The 18088-nt window shown below is 44.5% G+C and overlaps 1 protein-coding gene across 1 annotated transcript in view; it reads right to left on the bottom strand.

The window, feature by feature from the left end:
- Positions 1 to 8067, bottom strand: part of Blm (BLM RecQ like helicase) — an 86947-nt gene extending 78880 nt beyond the window's left edge. The window contains exon 1 of the mRNA XM_032893338.1: positions 7983 to 8067. The gene's annotated coding sequence lies outside the window, so the exon portion shown is untranslated. The remainder of the gene's footprint in view (positions 1 to 7982) is intronic.
- Between the last annotated feature and the right edge of the window lie 10021 nt (positions 8068 to 18088).

The following is an 18088-nucleotide window of genomic DNA, read 5'->3' as shown; positions in this document are numbered from 1 at the left end:
ATATGGAACTAAACAGAAAACATATTCTTATATTTCTGTGTTTTTGAAAGAAACCAAAACTCCAAAATTGTTACTACAGATGACTTGAATCTAATTCTCAGGCAGTCACCTCTGAGTGCTGGGGTTATAGGCATGTACTGCTGGGCTGGGCTAAATTATTTTTCATTTTGGTTAGATTGCTTTTATGTGTTCTAGATACCTCCACATCATCTGCAGGTTAAGGACACTGGTACTTTTTTTATTTTCCAAGCCTTGTGCCTTGAATAATTTCTCTTACCTGATTTCACTGTCTTAAGTCTTCAATACAATATTAAATAACTGGAGTTGGTGGGGAATTGAGACAGGTAGAGCAGGAAATCAAGGCAAGCTTTAGCTATGTAAAGAATTCAAGGTCAACCTGGGGTGTGTGAGATCCTGTCTCAAAAACCTGAAAGTGCTGGGCATCGTTGGCTATGCCCTGGCAGCTGAATGAGGACGACTCCTGTCAGGTTAAGGTCTACTCTGGCTACACAGTGAGTTCCAGGCAGTCTGGATTATCACTTAAGCCCCTGTCTGTTTAAAAAGAAAGAAAAAAAAGGGGGGGCGAGGAAAGAAGAGAGGGAAGGAGAAGAACAAAGAGTGTTCTGAGCATTTATAGCAGTAAATACAGACAACCAGTTTCATACAAACAACCCCCAAGTACAGATCAACTTTTCTTGCCCTACATCTTCATCCTGACAGTGAGCACTTCAATCCAGTACAACAGAAAACACACAGGCTAATCCTCATTCATAGATGTAGGTGTGAAGGAAGGTTAGCTACTTATAAGACCAGATTCTGTTGTTTTAGGAATGCAAGGCTAGTTCACCATTAGAAAATCAACTACGATAACTCACCACAATACTAGATTATAACAAAACAAAACAACAAACACTATGGCCACTTCCTCAAGATCCACAGAATAACATATGATAAAAATCCATTCACAATGAATGGAAGGAAATCCCCATCCTGACAGAAGGGACGTACATTGGAACAAACTGGTCTACAATACGCTAGGAAGGCTTATTCTCAGTGAGACAGTGCGAGCCCCACTCCAGCCACTTTCATAGGGCACGCATTACAACTCGAAGCCAAAGTGCGAAAGCAAATGAAAGGTACCTGGGGAGAGAGAAGAAAAGTCACCAACATTTGCAAATTGTATGGTTGTGTGTGCAGCACCAAAACCAATCTTCAAATTAAACCATGAAAATGCTAAAACAAGAATAAGGTCCCATACTCTGCTCACCCACAGAGGTCTACACCCTAATCTTCTCAAGATGTGACTGTCTGCTCATGTGGTATCCGGTCATGTGAGAACTACTGCTGCTGGTGGATTATCCTAAAACAGAATAACCACTGGCTGGTATCGACACGCCCCTTTAACCTCAGCGCTTGGGGAGTGGAGGCAGGTGAATCTCTGAGTTGAGACTAACCTTCTCTACAGAGTGAGTTCTAGGACAGCCAGGGCTACCCAGTAAAACCCTGTCTCGGAAAAACAAAAACAGTACAGAAATAAAAACAAACAACAAAAAACCCAGAATGACTAAAACAACATTTATGTTAGTGACTTTTTATTCGATCTAATTTTGGTTAGTGGTTTTATAAACTCGTGAGGTTCTTTTTTAAAAATATTTGCTTGTTTTATGTGTATGAGTGATCTGCCCACAGGTACCTATGTGCACCACATGTATGCAGGGTGCCCATGGAGGTCAGAAGAGGACATCAGATCCCCTGGAAATGGAGTAACAGATGCTGGAAGCTGTGGGGTCTCACTACACAGCCCTGGCTGGCCTAGAACTCATTATGTCAACCGAGTTGGTGAGAAATTCACTGACACTTTCCTGCCCTGCTTCCCAAGTACTAGGTTTAAAGGTGTGCCTAACCACATCTGGCCCCAAAATAACTGAAGACTTAATTTTGAAATCTTATTTTAAGAAATTTGCCAAACATATCTGAGGCATTAGGTCTTTAGGGTGAAAAATTAAGGTGAGAAGAAAAAACAGAAAAACCCCAAACTTTCCTGGGCTGTGCTAGCGGAGCCGATGTAACCCCAAGTGTACTTTTAAGTGAGAGAGAAAACTCTGGTGGCAGACCAGATAACTGACGACTTGAGAAGGAGTCCACCCAAGACTGTTGGCTTTGATAATGAAAGAAATCTCAAGCTAGGGACATGGTCATCTGCAAGCAGCTGACAAGGGCAATAGCATATTTCCCTAGAGCCTGTAGGGACAAACGCAGCTCTGAAAACCCCTTAGACCCTCTTCCAGGTAAGCCCACTAGACTTCAGTAGACTGAGCTGTTAGATAATGCTGTCACTTAAGCAACCAAGTTGTAGTGATTTGGTACAGCAGCTTTATGAAGGACTGCTAGAAAAGACATCAGTACAAAACATCCTTTTTACATGTTACTGATGGACAACTAGAAAATAAAGAACAAAACACTTACTTACAGTGGCATCAACATTTAAGTACCCTCCAAAAATATCTGTCAAACTATGGTCATATAAATTCAAGAAACGGTTAAGCTATTTTTAAAAAATTAAAGAACAGCCAAGTGAGCCACATTTGTGACAGGAAAACAATATTCTCAAGATGCCAAGATCCCAAACTGATCTATGACAATAAAATTCCAATCAAATTCTCAGTTTTCTCTTTCTGGAGGAACTTAATAGTGGATCTGTATGAATACTGGGCTGTATCAATGTGGCATTGTGCGGAGGATAGAGGACAATCTTCAGTTACTGGCACCTTGCCTTTCCACCTTACTTGGGACAGGTTTTCTCCACCACTGTGTAAGCTAGGCTAGCTGGCTTACAAGCTCCTAGAGACTCTCCTCTTCCACCTCCCACTTCCCAGGACTGCACTACTGGTTTCGTGGGTCTGGGAACCCAAACCCAGGCTGCCAGCCTTGTGGAATGACAAGCACTTGTATCAACCCCCTGGGTATAAAATTATAATAGATATAAAATGGCAAAAATAGCCAACATGCTCTTGAAAAAAAACAATACAAGGTGAGATTTGCTCTGCAGAATAGAGACATAAAAACTTTAGCCACACAATGAAACTCTGACTCAGAAAACAAGCATGAGCCCACACACGATCTACAATGGCGGTACGGTTAAGCACTCAGTGAGAACAGTCAGTTTGGTTACTGGTGCTGAGAACTGGGGTTCCTGAGGCAGAGGTATTTACACCTACACTCGGTGTAGCCCTGCTGGTAGACTGCTTGCCCAGCATGCACACAGCCCTGTGTTCAACCAGTGCACACCTGTAGCCTCAGGGCTTGAGAAACAGAGGCAGGAAGATAAAATGTTCAGTTATTCTTGACTGTCTGGTAAGTTTGAGGAAAGCCTAGGACATATAATACCCTGTTTGCAGTGCACGCGCACACACACATGTTAAAATTTTTAAATTTGGGGCTGGGGATTTAGCTCAGTGGTAGAGCGCTTACCTAGGAAGTGCAAGGCCCTGGGTTCGGTCCCCAGCTCCGAAAAAAAGAACCAAAAAAAAAAAAAAAATTTTTTTTAAATTTGTAAAACTCATCCAAATGAAAGAAAAAACCCAAAATGACCTAAGTATTAAAGACAAATAATAAAGTCTCTAGGATATAATTACAAAAATAACTTTAAAACCTGCAAGAGGGGCTGGAGAGATGGCTCAGTGGTTAAGAGCACTGACTGCTCTTCCAAAGGTCCTGAGTTCAAATCCCAGTAATCACATGGTGGCTCACAACCATCTGATATGAGATCAGATACCCTCTTCTGGTGTGTCTGAAGACAGCTACAGTGTACTTATAAAATAAATAAATAAATCTTTAAAAAAAAACCTGCAAGAGACTTATTAAATGAAATAACAACAGACCTCGAAAGCTGGACACAGGGGCACATTCCTGTAACCCAGCACTTGCGCAGGAAGAATGCTGGTGCATAACAAGTTACAAGCCAGCCTAGGCTATAGAGTAAGACCTTGCATCAAAAAACAAAGAGATGAGGGTTGGGGATTTAGCTCAGTGGTAGAGCGCCTGCCTAGCAAGCACAAGGCCCTGGGTTCGGTCCCCAGCTCCGAAAAAAAGAAAAAAGAGAGAGAAAAAAAAAAACCCAAAAACCCCAAAGAAATGGGTGGTACATACACACAACGGCATATTAGCCTTTAAAAAGAACAATCTACAGCAAGCAATACAGACGAACCTTGAACACATTCTGCTAAGCAAAATAGCCAGTTACTTAAGGACAAGTACCACGTAAGCCCAGTTATAGTGCGGTCAAGTTGCCGTATGTAGGGAAATGAGCAAATCCTATTTGATTAGCTTTATGAACGGAGGACGAGGGTGTCTGGAGATCTGCAGCGCAGTGCAGCACTCCCCCTATACTGTATTATTCATCAGAGAAATTGGAAAGAGCAAGCAGAGGTCAAGACCAGCCTGGGCTATGCAGTGAGACCGGCTCCAAACAACCAGTCCATTCAGACAGTAGGCGTCAGGTGTGCCTCTCACAATAAAATAAAAACTGCTACAATCAGATAGCGCGATATTTTAATTTATTAATAAAATTTATTTTAAGGTGTGAAAATCAAGGCTAAACAGATGACATGGTGGCTAAGAGCTCTTTCTATTCTTCCAGAGGACAAGGTTTGATCCCCAGCACCAACATTACAGCTCACTGCCATTTCTAACTCTAGTTCCAGGTAATTTGATGCCCTATTCTGACCCCTAAGGACACCAGGCACACATGAGGTACACAGACATGCATGCTGGCAAAACACCCGTAAACGTAAACTACATTTTCTAGAAAATTGCACAAAAGGGGCTAGAGAAATGATCCAGAGGTAAAGAAATCGTATTGCCCTTGCAAGGACCCAGCCCCAACAAGGCTATTCACAGTCATCCAGAGCTCCAGTTCCAGGGGACCTCTGTGGGCACCAAGCGTGAATGGGGTACACACACACATACAGGTGAGACACTCATGAAATACAATGATTAAATGTAATAAACTATGGCATACAGTTAAAATGTATCACTTATATAACTATTGTGAATAATGTAATTTTAAGGCATCTCTCAAAGAGCAAGAGTACATGCGAGTTCTTATGGAGGCCAGAAGTCAACAGTAGGTGTCCTCTCACTGAACCTGGGGTTCACCAATTTGGCTAGACTGGCTGACCAGCAAGCTCCTGGCTCGTGCCTGATGAGATTAGAGGTTTATGCCACTGAACTGGCTTTTCTTTGTGGGTTCCGAAACACTGGTCTTCCTGCTTGTGAAGTAAAGTACTTTCCAACTGAGCCACCTCTCTAGCCCAGATGCATCTTAGAAACATTGTCAACTACCAGACTGTAATTTAGCTGTGGTAAAGCACTTGCCTGCCATGCACCAGGCCGTGGGTTCCATTCCAAGCACCACACAAGCAAAAAAGACAAAAAGAAAAAGAAAATCAACAAAACACACAAAGAGCTGGTGTGGTGACATAAAACTACGACCCCCAGCACGCAGGAGGCTGAAGCAAGACAGCCAGGTCACGGCCAGCCTGAGCCACAGAGAAAAGTCTCAAAAACCAGGAGCTGAGGGTACCGTTCAGTCAGAGTGCTTGTATGCTATGTAGAAAACTACACTAAAAACTCTCAGCCACTCAAGTATGGGTATGCTGTACACAATTACCTAAGAAAATCTATATAGCTTATGTTATAACTAAAATGTGGTATAAACTTGTGGAAAAAAAAAAATAGGACCATTCAGTTGGCTTAGGCAGAAGGAGTGCCTGCCAAGCCTGAGTTGAACCCCTAGGCCCCACATGGTGGGAGGGAATTGCAAGTTGTTCTCTGACCCCAACAAGCTCATGCACAAATAAATGCGGTTAAAATTTTGTAATGAGTCAGGCAGTAGTGGTGCACACCTTTAATCTCAGCACTCAGGAAGCTGAAACAGGCAGATCTCAAGTTCAAGGCCAGCCTGGTCCACAGAGTAAATTCCAGGATAGCCAGAGCTACACAGAGAAATCTTGACCAGAAACCATCCCCTAATGGTCATCATCATCACCACCACCACCATCATCATCACCATCGTCGTCATCATCAGGGACAGAAAGACAATATTATAAACGTGATGAGCATTTAAATGCTTGTTTTGGGTTTTGGAGACCGGGTCTCATACAGTCTAGACTGGTCTCAAATTCACTTTCAAGCCCCGATCCTTCCGTCCCCACCCTCCATGTGTGTGGATGGTAGGCTTGTACGGGCAGGTAGCTTGTTTCTGTTTCTGAGACAGCCTTTCTAAGGCTGCTCTTAACTTTCTATTCTCCTGTCTTACTCAAAGTGCTGGGGCTAAAGGTGCGACCCACCATTCCTGGTGGCAGCTGATCTTGTTCTACAGGTAGGCAAGATACTCAGAGGCTTTTAGGCGCTGACTGTACAGGTAATTTCTCAATTACTTTGGGCCTGGTAAGACAAAAAAGGCCTGGGAATATGGCTCTCGTCAGTAAAGTGCCTATAGTACGAACATGAGGACCTGATTTCAGATCTCCAGAACCCACTTAGAAAGTCAGGTGTGGTGATGTGCATCTATATGCCAGCCCTGGGAGGCTGGCTAGTTTAGTCAGTAAGTGAGACTGCCCCAAACACTATGATGGGAGACAATTGCAGAAGGTACCTCTGGTCTTCTTACACACACACACACACACACACACACACACACACACACACACACACACACACACACACACACACACACAACTCTTGCACAGACATGAACAAGGACACACTCATATCTCCATTCCCCACAAAAGACAAAAGGTAAAAATATAGAAAATAGAGCATGCCTCTCAATCAAGTTTAAGATGTTACATTCTGTCTGACAGTGACAGCCTATGCCTTTAATCCCAGCACTCAGGAGGCAGAGGCAGTCGAACCTGAGTTTGAGATCAACCTGGTCTACAGTCCAGGTTCCGGGGCAGCCAGGGCTACACAGAAAAATCCGTGCTATTCTCTTTTAAAGGTACACGTTTCAGAATATATACATTTTAAATAAAAGGGTTGGTGACATGGGTCTGTAACTCTTAACACTTGAGAGGCTGAGGCTGAAAAGATAAGAGTCCAAAATCACCCTCAGCTCCACAAGTTTGAGCCCAGCCTGGACTACAAGAGACAAAACAAACTGGCACTAATTCCCTATCTTGGGAACCTAAAAATTCCATTTTATCCAAAGAAAATTTAAAATGACCTTCAAACAGAAGAGTAGTCAGGCTAATAAAATGTTGATTCGATCTGGTGTGTCAACTCAGCACTGGATGATGGCTGAGGCAAGAAGATCCTTTCAAAGTCCACTACAGATTCAATTAAATGCATTACTCCCCGGGCGTCTGCCTTTCCCCTGCTCCATCTTGTCATCTCTCAGTCTTTCCCACTCCTGCCCCTTTCTGGGCAGATGGCAGGTGGAAGGCCGGTTCATCTCAATCACACAGTGACCTATGACAGTTAGAGGGACTGGGAGAGCCTGGGGCAGCGAGATATGCTTCGGAGCTGGGTAGGTCTTCTTCAGATCTTATCTGGCATCCAAGCCCACAATGCCCTTTCGGCAAACGAGGTCTGAGCTACGGCTTCTCCCGGCTAAAAACGGGGCACTTTCACCTCTTCTAGAGTCTCGAAAGCAGGTATTGCTTTTAGGAGTCGTTGCAGCATTACACAAACTACGAGACGCAGATGAGATTAATCCTCGCGTGTGACAGACAGTAAGCAAGGTCCTAGACCTTAAGGAATATGTGGACAGTGAGACTCAAGCCTCGGCCGCCTAACGTGGTCTTTTCTGGGGCTCCGGGTCTCTACTTCTGTCTGGGCTTCTCTCCACAAGCGAGGCTTGGAGGAACTGAGGCAGATGACTGGGGAAATGGCCGAGGTCTCGGGTTCTGGGCCTGGCCGGGCCGGGTGTAGCCGGTTACTCAGGGGAGCTACTACAGCCCTGCGTACGCGAAACTCACCTCACCCAGGATCACGCCGCGCCGGGCTAAACCACAATCCAAATTCCGCGCGGGGACTCGGCCCTCCTGCGCCCCGCGCCGTACGCTTCGCGCCGCAAGAAGGATTATTCTGATTGGATGAGCCCTGAAGGATCCAACCAACACGGGGGCCTCTGGCTCCTGGCCCCGCCCTCCAGAGTAGCTGGGGCGGTATCAACCGAGCACGTACTGCCAAAGCCCAATCAGAATGCAACTAACGGGTCAGGTGACTATGGCAAACTACCTGGCTTCCGGCGTAGTAAGGTTTTGTTTTGCTTTTCTTTTTTTTCTAGTGTAGGGAAAGGCACCTGAAGCCCATGGCATGATAGAAATTTTTTAGTGTTTGAAGACAGCTGAGACATGCCAGTTCCGGTAAACCAGGCGAAGCGTCTGTGGACTCCTTTTTTTTAGATCTCTTCTTGTGAAACTTCGGCGGTCTTCCACTGTTGACTGTCATTAATGGGGTCGCAAACTCAGATGCTTCAGCGGACATGCACAATGCCTGAGTGTGAAGCTTTACTTCTAGTGGATAGTTGCCACCATGAATGCGGCCCTGTGATGCCTGATCTTCTATTTTTGTAATTTTTAGTTTTTTTCAGACGATACCTTACGTAGCCCAGGTTGGCCTCAAATGTCCACCTATTTGTGTAGGAGAAGCTGACTTTGAACTCCCTATCCACACCTCCCAAATACTAGGATTACATGTTCCACAATAGTGAACTCTTGTTAATTCTTTTTCTCTTCCTACCCTGTCTTCTGTCCTTTACCCTCTTTTAAGAAGGGATAAATTCAAACTGTTACAGCAATGTGGAAAACAGTACAGAGGATTCCAAAGATACTAAAAATCACTGCATGACCCAAATATATCACCTTTGGCATGTACCCAAAGAAAATTAATAAATAACTTTTTTTTCTTTTTTTTTTTTTCGGAGCTCGGGATCAAACCCAGGGCTACCACTGAGCTAAATCCCCAACCCATAAATAACTTTCTTAAGCTATCTGCTTTCCCTTATTCATTGCGGCATAACCCACAATAGCCAAGATATGAAAATAAGCTGTCAGGGCAAAGAGTGGAAATGCACAATAGAATAGTAATCAGCCCAATAAAAGAACCAGATCGTACCATTTGCTACAATATGGATGAGCTTGAGGGACATTATGCTAAGTGAAACAAGCCAGACACAGAAAATTACTATTGCAAGATCTTTTATGTGGGATCTTTATAAATATATCTACAGAAAACTGGTAGAGATGTGGGTTAAAGGACACCTAAGGTGAAAATATCCAGAGATACAATATACAATATGCAAGTCGCATTTGTGCTAAATTATTACGATTTACAAAAACTGAGGAAGGATAGCCACAGAAGATGACTAAATTCATTTGTTTCGTTATTGTAACCTTTTTACTATCTATGTGTCTGCATCTGCAGGCATCATGTGGACAAATTGATACAATGTTTTAAAAGCAAGGTCTCTTTCTGTAGCCCTGGCTAGTCTGTTACTTAATTATATAGACCAAGATGGCCTCAAACTCAGAGATATCTGCCTGCCTCTGCCTGCCTCTGCCTGCCTCTGCCTGCCTCTGCCTGCCTCTGCCTGCCTCTGTCTGCCTCTGCCTGACTCTGCCTCCTGAGTGCTGGGAAGTCCAGGCATGCCTTGAAATTTCTTCCTTCCTTCCTTTCTCTTTCTTTTTTTTTAATTTCTTCCTTCTCCTCTTCTCTCTCTCTCTCTCTCTCTCTCTCTCTCTGAGACAGGGTTTCTTTGTGTAGCCCTGGCTGTCCTGAAATTCACTCTGTAGATCAGGCTTGTATCAAACTGAAATCTGCTTGCCTCTGCCTCCTAAGTGCTGGCCTTAAAGATGTGTAACACTACTGTCCAGCTATGCATTGAAATTTCAATGTTTTTGCCTTCTGAGGAGCAGGCCTGCAGCACCAGACCCCAATAACTAAGCAGTTTTTAAATAGCAAATGGAAAAGCATACAGAATGGAAGTAAGGAAAAAATTATGAACAATCTACCAAAAAAGATTAGAACCAACAACCCTGGGACTCAAGTGGTAGCACCCAGGCAGTACGTGTGACACTCATAACTTCCTGAAAGGACGCTCGGCTGAATGCCTGCATGTCACATTCTCCTCTTCCACTCATCTCCACTGCTCTTCAACTCTGTCCCTAGTCGAGTCACTGTGCTAGATGGGCTCTGAAGCACTACAATTCATCCCACTCTGTCTGTCGAGAGGGACAGTACATAAGTTAATATTCACAGTAGCAATACAAGTTAGCTGTGGCGGTGCATGCTTATAACTGAAGCACTAAGGAGGTGGAGACAGGAGGATCCCCAGTTTGAGGTCAGCCTGAAGTACGTAGTCAGACCCTGTCTCAAAGCAGAACAGTAATAACCAATGTCATGAACATGCTAGCACAGGTGATGCTAACATAGCAGGGATGCGTGTGCAGATGTGGAAGACCAGGAAAGACTGCAGAGAAGCTGCCCTGAAATCTGAGCGTAAGCAAAGGGCCAGCATGCTTCCATTTTTAGGCTTTTAAGCCTAAATTGGTCCTGCACTGCCTGTTCTAGGAATGGCAATCACGGCTTTGTTTCTGGAGGTCATTATAACTAGCTCATTATGTGTATGTTCTGCTCCTGAAACACTGAGTATTTTGCCCACCAAACTCCTCTTTTGGATGCCCCTGAGCTATAAAGCCCTGTCTTCCTCACATCCAGGGATGCTCTCTAAAATCTCAACTTATGGTGAGACAGCCAGCTGGTCAGTCGAGGGTGCACTTCTAAAATAAATCATGCTTCTATTAGACAGTTGTAGATCCAGTCTTTCTCCTCATAATTCTCAGCCTTAACAGTAAGTAAGTCCAGGAAAACAGAGGAGGGATACAGCACAGTGATAAAGCAGGAATTAGCACAGATAAGGCTCTGGATTCCATGTCCAGCACAGCCTCCCCACGCCTTCCTCAAAACTCAGCAAGATAGAAAGACAATTTGATGAAATGCAAGAAAATGGAGGTGCAAAGCCAGACCCTGTCTCAACACAAAATGGTAAGAATCAAAGCCACGAACATGCTAACTCAGGTCTTGGTGTCAGCAGATACTTTACATCTGCATATACATTATCCTATCTACATTTGCACGACACATCTACATACGCATGATCATATCTACATATGCACAATCACATCTGCATTTACATGATAAACCTCTGGTGAAAGGAAAGGGGACCTTATCTGAGTTTGGATTCCCTCTTGAGGTAAGTAGAAATTGTTGGGAGGACTTTGTGAGAGAAAGAGTGGGTGCCTGGTAATGTCATGTGCCTCAGAGACCGAGAAAGAGGAGGGCAGGGTTCTACATCCGAATATTCCATGGTTTCAACCAACCTTGCACATTTTTCTTTCCATTTTTTTTTTTTTTTTTGTCTATGTAGTCCTAGCTGACCTCGAACTCAGAGTTATGCCTATCTTTGTCTCATAGGTGCTAGGAATGAAGGCATGCACCACCACAACCAGACTGAATTTACTTTTTATTTTATTTTATTTTTAATTAAAGCAGCACTTGCAGCTGGATATGGCCTGTCATACCTGTACTCCCAGAATCTGAGAGTCTGAGGTAGGAGAATTGCCACAAGTTTGAGACCAGCTTGGTCTACAGAGTACAGCCATGTCTTAAAATAAAACCATGGAAAGCCTCTAACTGTCCATCTTTTGTTAGGTATTGTAATTTAGAGATGATTTCAATTATACTGTGGGCCTTGGAGTATAGTTCAAAGGTAAAGAGTACGTGCCTTGAATGCTCAAAACCCCCTGTATTGGGGATGGGCACACACCCATATTGTATAGTCTAACAAGAAGACATATTGTGGGCTATCCACCAGAGAAGGCTCCTTAGTCATGGGCTTACACCAATACACCGTCTTTATTAGCTGGCTGGCAACCACACTAGGAATTCAGGATCCCAGTATAGCCCCAAGGCTTTCTCAGGGTGAACTTTTAAGCACAAAAACCATGTCCTGGGTTGACATATTTCAGTTAGCAATAACAGCCAGAAGCAGAACTACAGAAACCAAAAGGCAAGGCTAATTCATTTAGAGACTTTCCCAGAACTACAGACATTGATGGGTTAAGCCTGTGTTCTCTATTTTGGCAGGTGGTGCTGTCTGTGTGCTGAGTTTTACAGCCTGAATGGTGCTTCCATCATGGAGTCAGTTGTGCTAAGGTCTAGCCCCTGTTATGAAATGGATATCTTGGTTAATGCTACTGTTGTCAGGAACTCCTAAGGGAACAGGGAGTGTTTGTCAAGCCTTGCATTGTGAGTGGTGTGTGTAAAGGCTGTGATAGTCATTTACACTTTGTGCATCCATGAGGCAAAACGTTTTTACCTTGGAGGAGACAATTTTTAGGTAATGGTAAAGAACTTTTGCCTCATAAATGTGAAAATGAAAATACTTGTTGACCAAAGCCTTTTACAATAAGATGGTCACCAGAAGTTGACTGAGTGTGAAGATCTCTGGGCCTGTCTTTAACAGGTACTTTGACTAAGAAATCGAAGGCCACCGTGCTCACTGAACTTCACCCCATTTGGTGACTGGTAGTACCACCCCATCAGCCATAGGTGCCAAGTGCTGTTCAGTTCACCCCAAGGTGCTGCATTGCCCAGGGTAGACTTCACCTAGCATCATCTGCCCAGGAACCAAACAGTGACTAGGTCCTGTTTGGTTCCAGGTGGACTACACACTGGCCTTTTGTTTGGTTAAGAGGGTCCTGTTAGGTGGCCCCTCCTGCCTCAGTCTCTAAGTACTGGAATTACAGGTGTGGGCAGTCACATCGGCTTTTTATCTGCAGTGTTAGAGACTAGATCCAGAGCCACATACATGCTAGGCAAGAGCTCGACCAACTGAGCTCCATTCCCAGTCTGCCGTGTTGACTTAAGGAGTCCTCCATAACTATGCCAAGCTTTGGGGTTGGGGATTTAGCTCAGTAGTAGAGTGCTTGCCTAGCAAGCGCAAGGCCCTGGGTTCAGTCCCCAGCTCCGAAAAAAAGAAAAGAAAAAAAAAAAACTATGCCAAGCTTGTGGGGTACAGTTTTCATGACCTAAAGTTTAGTTGGCCATTAGGAATAGAGGGTCCCAGGCTCAGGGATCATGAGAGCCCTTATTTCCGGGAAATCCTCCAACATAGAGCTAGCTGCTGGTCATTTTAAGAATGTACAGTATGGGGGCTGGGGATTTAGCTCAGTGGTAGAGCGCTTACCTAGGAAGCGCAAGGCCCTGGGTTCAGTCCCCAGCTCCGAAAAAAAAAAAAAAGAATGTATGAAGCCACTCACATCCGAGGCCTCATAAGTAGTCTGAGACTAAAGGAGGATTAGAAGATGTTTCCAATGCCTATTCAGTTTCTAAAGGTACTGACGGCATTGCCTGTCAACTTTGTGTGTGTTCGACACAGGGTTTCATGTATCCCAGGCTGTCATCAAACTGGCTAGGTAGCTACGGATAAACTTGAGTTTTTAATCCTCCTGCCTCAGCCTTCCAAGTGCTGGGATTACAACTGTGTATCACTAGACCTGACTTGTTAGTTTATAAATGAATAGAAGACAGGACCCAAAAGGGAACCCAGAATGGTGGGTGGAGAAACATCGGGTGACATGCATCAGGGTGGTTCAGAGACATCAGGTGACAAAGCTGATGAGACACACAGTGCTGGAAACAGTGTGTGGTGTCACTTGATGGACCGGGGTGAACTGTTGAAATAGGCACTGAGGGCTGGAGAGATGGCTCAGCGGTTAAGAGCACTGACTGCTCTTCCAGAGGTCATGAGTTCAATTCCCAGCAACCACATGGTGGCTCACAACCATCTGTAATGAGATCTGGTGCCCTCTTCTGGCCTGCAGTCACATATGCAGACAAAATGCTGTACATAAAATAAATAAATAAATCTTAAAAAAAAAAAAAGAAATAGGCACTGAACTCAGCCCCACAGGTAAAGTGCTCGCAGGTGTGCTATGTGCTTTCTATTGACAGAGTAGTAAGTAATTTTAAAAGTCCTGGGAAGTGGGTTGAGACACTCTAAGGAATGGAGCCGGATCATTAATATTGTAGTTTTCCACAGGGAGATTTCTGCAATGAACTGAACCTTCACCCTCGCCCCCTAACACATCCCTGCTAACCTCCTCTCCCAACTTGTTAAAGTCCTTACCTCTCTTGTGACTGTTTGAGATCTTATGGAGGAGATTAGATTACATGAGGATGTAGGGTGGGGCCCCAACTCTGATAGGATTATAGTCCTCACAGGAGAGATCTCTCTTTCTAAGAATACACAATGCACTTGAATTTACTATGCACTGTGTTGACTGCATTGGAGAATCTGCCCCCAATGTGGGAAACCTGAACACTAGGGAGTGAACCCAAGGCCTTGCTCAGGATAGGCCAAAGCTGGACCATTGAGCTACAAGCCCAGTTCTACACTGGATAGCTTTAGAGCAGTAGAAACAAACACTGTGGGGAATTTAGGCAAAACCTAACATCTTTCAAGAGAAAGACGAGCCTAGGGGTAGTGCACAGTTGGTAAAGTACCCGCCTGGCACGCATTAAACCCTGGGTTTGATCCCCGGTACCACATAGACCAAGGATGAAGTCTCATGCCTGTAATCCCAGTACTTAGGAGGTAAAGGCAGGAGATGCAGAAGTTCAAGGTCATCCTTGGCTACATAGTAGATCTGAGGCCAGCCTGGGCTACATGAAATCATGGAAGGGTAGAAGCTGGATGAGATGGCTCTTGCCAGAAACCCCACACGTAGAAGTGGAGTCAGACATCACAAGCTTGAGCTATGTAAGAAAACCCTACTCAAAACCATACAAGACAGGCTTTGATGATCACATTAATTAAGGTTGGTGTTTGTTCGGGCGTTTGTTTAAGAATAAGGTTCTGTGTAGCCCAGGGTTGCCCCAAGCTCACGGCAAACTTCCTGACACAGTCTCTCAGTTACTGGAATTCTAGGGACGAACCCCCATGCTTCACTGTGTATTTTTAGTTGTAGAATCTGGCGTCACTTCAGTCTACAAAAAGAGACTGAGTGTTCTGCTGGTTGGGGCAGAGAGAGGTCAGTGTTCCAGACAGAGAAGGGTTGACAGAAAGCAGGGCAAAGAGCAGAGGTCCTTCCCAAGGCACAGTCCCTGCGAGGCGGGGACAGACAGGGGGCAGTACAAAAGTAACTGAGTGGGAGTGGGTGCTGTCTGTTCTCTGTGTTCCTTTGTGTGGGAATTAGAGGATTATGGGATATAGCGTTAGAGTCAACGGAGGGTCACTGCTATGCCAACAGAGACTTGCCTGTTGAGGGAACTTGGCTGTTTCTCTGGATTTCTAGGACGGTTAGAGGAGGAACTTCACTTGGGACTCCATTTTAATGTTTAGTCTTGTCCGTTTATAGAGTCTGCAGGGGAACCCCTAGCCCAAAAAGGAGTCATAGATACATATAAAATATATAATATATATCATATATATAATTACATTTGTATTTTTGGAGACAGTCTCACTAGGAAGTTTGGCTATCCTGGAACTCCTTCTGTAGGCCAGGCTAGCCTCAAATACACAGAAATTTGCCTGCCTCTGCCTCCCAAGTGCTGGTGTTCAAGGCCTATGAGACCATACCCAACTTAAAAAAAATTTTTTTTGAGACAAGGTTTCATGGAGTCCAGGCTAGCCTCAAACTCTGTATATAGTTGAGAATCACCTTGACCTTCTGATCCTCCTGTGTCCATTACCACCTGGCGCTCTCTCTCTCTCTCTCTCTCTCTCTCTCTCTCTCTCTCTCTCTGTGTGTGTGTGTGTGTGTGTGTGTGTGTGTGTGTGTGTGTGTGTGTATTCTTATGACAAGAATAGCCTGAAGCCTTCCTCAGTATTCAGTCATCCCTTGTACCCTCCTGCAAATGCTATTGTGCTGTGGGTGTGGGCTTCAACATAAACATTCGGGTCATAACACCCCCTATAGCACAGGCAGGCTTTGTCTAATCAGTGGAAAGCCAGAAAACACCCAAAGATGGGGTTTTCTTTCATGCAAGAGGAATTTTACAGTAGACAACCTTAGATTTTAGTAGCCACGCTGGGTCTTCCTGGTGATATTTATTTACTCAGTTTCTTACTTATAGACAAGAGGTCGTGTATCCCACGCTGGTCTAAATGCACCGTGTAGCTGAGGGTGACTTTGAACCCATGTTCCTCTGCCTCTACCTCCCGAGTGCTGAGATAACAGGCTTAGGTCATGCAGCCCTGGGGACTTAATTCGGGGCTTCATGCACACTAGGCAAACACTGTACTAACTGGTTACATTCCCAATCCCCTGGTGGCTTTGAAACCAGAACACTGGGCTATAGAAATGGCGTAGAGAGTGAATACTTCCTGCACGTCCAGAGGACTCCAGTTTGATTCCCAGGGCCCAAGTCAGGCAGCCCATGACCAACTGTAACTCCAGCTCCAGGGGATCTGATGTCCTTTCTCACTTCTGAGGGCACCCACACACTGAGCATAAATTCATATGGCACATGCTCACAAAAACACGGATACACGAATGGACAGACAGACAGACAGACAGACAGACAGACAGACACACACACACACACACACACACACACACACACACCTTAAAAAACAAAACCAAAACAGACCACTTATTCTCCCGTGTCTTCTGTACCACAAGGCCACCTTACAGATTTCGAATTTACCAGTGCAGCAGTTACATGACCTACTTCTCTCATCCTGCCCATGGCTGGCCCCAGATCTGTCACATCTTGACTCTGCTTACAGTCTCTCCGTTCTTTGCTTTTGAGCATCTCCATGCTGCTGTGGTGGATTTGTTGAAGATAAAACATCTCTTACCTATAGCATATCAGGAGGCTTGGAAGGAATGGACTCAGATGTGCATATTTAATCTGCAAGTCAGCTGGGACTCCCATACTCTATTTCCTAAAAATGATTTAGATAACATTTCCTGGAAACTGTGTTCTTATCTAATATGTTAGCAGCCTTCTGTTAGCCTTCTCCTCATTAAAGGGCCTCAAACAAGATTTCTTAATCTCCTTTTCTTCTGTGTCCTTAAGAGCCACGAGGCCACTAAAATAAATTACAATTATGCTTGCCCTGGCTCACTGGGTGTACACAGTGTATCCGTGAAATAGAGACACTCTCTGTTCTGGAGAAACAGCTGCTCTCAAGGGACCCGAGCTCCCCCGCCATTCCACTAATGCATACCTTCTTGTCCATGTCTGACCTTTGCTGGCAGGGAATATTAAAATATGCTTCAATACAAAACTGCTATTACGGCTAACCCGAGCTAACACCATTAAATCATTACCTTGGTCTCAAAACCTAAAAGGCTCTTTTTCCCCTTTAAACAAGTCCTGGTAGAACCCATTACAGTAAGCCCTTTGCTCTCTTCCACTATTAAAAAAAAAGACTTAACTGTGATCCTGCAAACCTAGACTAATGCAGCAAGTCTATTGCCCATTGATGTCCTCCTAGCTGTGGCTTCTGATGTGGGGGAACCCCTACCCTAGTGAAGTTTCTTCCCTTTTCTTCCTGACCTTCTTTAAACTGGGCTGTGCACCTCAGGTCCAGTCATGTCTAAAGAACCCAAAGACAAAACTGAGTGTGGCAGAAAGTGTCCTTCCTGATCCTGGAATTTTCAATGCTGAGGCAGGAGGATGCGAGGTTCAAGATCATACACAGATACCTGTATTGAAAGAAAGAGAGAGAGAGAGAGAGAGAGAGAGAGAGAGAGAGAGAGAGAGAGAGAGAGAGATAAATAAAATGTGTAAAACACCCAAGGCAGTTGTGGTCAGCTGTCCAAGTAGTTGACTTCCATTTTGCAACCACAGGTCGCCTTGTCCTTACATCAGTCTCTAAATGGATGCAGCCTCTCTACTGTGAACTCCAAAACACTGAAAGCCTCACAACTGCATTGTGGGTTTGGTTTTAACATCATAGCCTCATGTCTCACACACAGCAAGTCCTGATTAGACAGGCTCATTCCTTGATGGTGATTGGTCTAGCATTGCCATGTGGGAGGGTTCTGATCACTGAGACATGAAGACG

The sequence above is a fragment of the Rattus rattus genome, chromosome 2 (genome assembly GCF_011064425.1).
Source record: "Rattus rattus isolate New Zealand chromosome 2, Rrattus_CSIRO_v1, whole genome shotgun sequence".
Taxonomy (NCBI): Eukaryota; Metazoa; Chordata; class Mammalia; order Rodentia; family Muridae; genus Rattus; species Rattus rattus.
The sequence above is the reverse complement of the archived record's forward strand: the minus strand, read 5'-3'. Positions and strand labels throughout refer to the sequence as shown.